Below are 3,759 nucleotides of genomic sequence, written 5' to 3'. Positions count from 1 at the left end.
GGTCATGTGCTTGTAGTCAGCAGGAACGTATCAGGCAGGGGGCGTACCCAGAGAGTGTCACAGCACCGAAGCACATAGAGCTGCTACCACTGACACTACATTTCATGTCTGCTGTAGTTTTGCTAACGACCGTTTTATGGAGACTGTTATGCATAACTCAACTTTATAATCAAATGAATAGTTATTGTTTTGTGTTTGTGTATGTCTCATGTTTGTTCCAGGTTTCACTCTAAAAGTAGAAGTATCACAATATAAAAATCCTCTGTTATTGCCCAAAGTGTTGCATTGAAATCTTGCACTAAAGTAAAAGCACAGAAGTAAGGTGTGGGCCTGCCTACTTTCAGAATCAAAAATTAAAGTAGGTCTCGTGTAATGCAGGGCCCCTAAGAGTATGTCGTTATTACATAGGACTGCTGGAACCACTTTCTTGCTGTAACTGATTAATTGAAAAATCCTCGTGCAGCACTCCAATGGACTGCTCGACTTCTTATCTTTTGGAAAAGGACATCTGGAATAAAATCCATTCAAAAACACCTTCTTCACATTTTATGACTACAGATTTAATGTCTGTAGAGCGCTTTAATAATGATTTATCAGCATCTATAACCTTTGCTAATGGCTCATTAAAAATTGAGAAACCCTTCATAATGTCATACTAACATTTGAAATTGCACACCAACCTTTATAACTTCCTATTACTGAAAAGAAACACATGTTATGGCCAAAATGTTTTATTTAAACAGGGCACAGTGATACAAGATACTTTTTATCCAAACAACTTAAAAATGCCTCATAATTTTCGGTAATTTTTTCTCTACATTTGCACTATTTCAGGTTTTGCATGCAGATCATCAACTAGTCTATGTATATGTTGATAAATAGCTGTACCATAATAAGTCTGCAGTTGGAAATGTTACTGAGTAGTTATAAATTGATTTGTGTTCCAGATGTCCTGCAGCTCTTTTCCAGGACACAGTCAAACAGTCCATTGTAAAGGTCCCACTAATGAATTTAAGAGCTTAAGCAGATGAGCATGGTGTCCTGTCCGAGGAGAATTGAGTTGAGCTGAGTTTTTGTCAAGTTGGACCTATAACTGATCCATAAATACTGATCTAAGAAGCATGAGTAAATTATTGATTAACTATTAATAAAGCTATTAATTACAGTTGTATAGTTCATAAGCCCCCTATAAATGGTGCCTTATCAGAAAGTGGTACCAGATTGTTAATAGTAATGCAATGATATGGAGGCAACATTTTAGTGCTGCAGGTTGAGGTGGATCTCATTTTAATAACTTTGTTTACTTTATTATGTTTAATCTGTAAAAACACTTCCTATTTTATAATCTGTTTATACAAAGATTATAATCAGCAAAGTAATAGAAACAATTGTAGTGGAGTTTAAAAATACATTTTTTCCTCTGAACTGTAGTGAAGTAGAAGTATGAACAAGTTTATTTAAATGGAAATACTCAAGTAAAGTACAACTCCTAATTGTATTTAAGTGCTAACTTATATAGTCATGTTTTTCAATGTGCATTTCAGTCATATTCAAACAGCACCTTCAGAAACCTGATTTCCACGTCCTGTATCAGTCTTTAATGAGAGTCTGAATCAGCCATGACTCAGCCATCCCTTCAAAACAAACCCTCTGCTCACTCCTGGCACTCCCATCAGTGCACGTCAAACATCAGCAAGAGATGAGTGAAACAAAGCTATTCACAAAGGATTTGATAACACAATGATCCCAAATCAAAAGTTATTTGTATGATATTTGGAGCCAGTTACAGCATAGCAGGGTATTTAGATTTGAAGTTCAGTGTAAAAATTCAGAGTGAATTATCCAAATATAACTGTCCTTGTCCACTGTCACCATCGGCAGTATGTCTTTGTGTTTAAATGTGAATTAATCAGGCTAATTGCATAATCTGAGAAAAACTGACAACCCTTTGTGGACAGCTTTTCCAAAATATTTGATATGAGACAAAACATGATTGAGTTACTGGGTTTATTGACTCACATGATAAATGTAATTGCAACAGTATATTAAGGCATACATCTCTGCATATATAGGCAATTCTAATTGTTTTGACAACCAAAAATGTTTCACCATTGTGCCTCATCTGTCCACCTACATTTCACATCATATCTTTTAAAAACATGTAACACAGATTCAACCAAACACATGTCATCTCCAACAGTCTAGCTGTCCTTTAAAGTCAGGATACACTGTGAGATATAATACCACACACACACACACACACACACACACACACACACACACACACACACACAATTCAACTATACAACAAATACAAAATCAAAATACAGACTAATTTTGTTTTGAAATGTTCTCATTGGCTTTCTATTTTAGGCTGAATAATGAAGAGTAATAGAGGAAAAGGAAACCCATGCTGAACCAAGGAGGAAGGAGGAGGAACATGTAGACTTTAAACACAATGAATTAGTTGGTAACATGCATTCAAGAGTAAGCATTTCTGTTTTCAGAGAGTCAGAAAATTAAAATTCATTTGATTTATTTTTGTCACAGACTAAAGGCATTCATGTTTCATGAGAACACTTATATTTTTCCTGAGAGACAATGCAGATAACTTGATCGAAAACTATTATGAGATGCATGTTCAAAATATATCCTGGATTATTAATCCTTAAAGATTACTTCACCCTAAATAAACAAATTAAATAAATACAAACTATATTTTCTTACTTACTTCTCATGGTATCTTGCCATGCAAATAATTTTGGTTTGTTTTCCCTAGGTTTCAAGGCATCTGCCCGAGCCAATTGAATTCAGTTTGTGGTGTGGTCATTGCTTGTGATCACAGGTATGAAAGTTAAACTGTTAAAAATAGACAGTACAGTATTTAGTGAAAGAAACACTGTGTGCACCAAACCTTTGGTAATAGTTACATGAGACTGAAATCTAAAGCAGATTTAATCTGTAGGGTGTCTGAGGGCTCACTCAAATACAAACTATGTTACTGCAAAGGTGACCTGAGCTCTATCTTTATCTAGGGTTTGCATTTGATGCATCTCAGGGAAGTACAAGCGCTTATTTTTTCACTTTTGGTACCAAAACTTGCAATGATTAATTTACTGAGCCACTTGGGGGCAGTGCAACAAATTCTGAACACAACACTGACATATTTTCAGGACATAAAAAGGCATTTTCACAGAAGTGCTATTTTCTAATTCAGCAGATATGGAGCAACTTTATTCATTTAAAGTCATGTTTCAGGTTCCAAGTCCAAATATTCACTCTCCTGTTGGTAGCTGTAAACACTGTGCCCGTTAGTTCCTGAACCATACAGTACACAGACTCACCTGTAATGTGTGACTGTAACTGGCTGTGCTGGACAAACTAAATTATCTAATGAGCCAGTGCAGAAGAGGTGCATTGATGGCAGCTGGAAAGCGTTTTGTAAACATAGAAAAACCTTCACACTGCAGGGAAGCCTGTGAGGGAAGTTCCTCCCTATATCTATTTGAAAACAGACTAACTTAAGCAGAGAGTGAGTCTGATGAAATGCTCCTTTATTACTCTTTTTAACATGTAAACAGAATACAGATTACACCTGACACAGATGTTTACATGCAATGTGCATCTGACTCAATACAAGTCATGTCGACCTGTGAAATCTCTGAGACCTCCTTCTGGCTGGAGTACAACAGAAAGAGACAAACAACTTCCAAAAAAGGCTAATTTGACAAGATTTCCTGAAAGGTCTTAACAGTGTCC

The sequence above is a fragment of the Seriola lalandi genome, unplaced genomic scaffold, assembly GCF_002814215.2.
Source record: "Seriola lalandi dorsalis isolate HSWRI2012SDOR001 ecotype SW California unplaced genomic scaffold, Sedor1 jcf7180002054425, whole genome shotgun sequence".
In the NCBI taxonomy this organism is placed as follows: domain Eukaryota; kingdom Metazoa; phylum Chordata; class Actinopteri; order Carangiformes; family Carangidae; genus Seriola; species Seriola lalandi.
Note: the sequence above shows the minus strand (reverse complement) of the source record.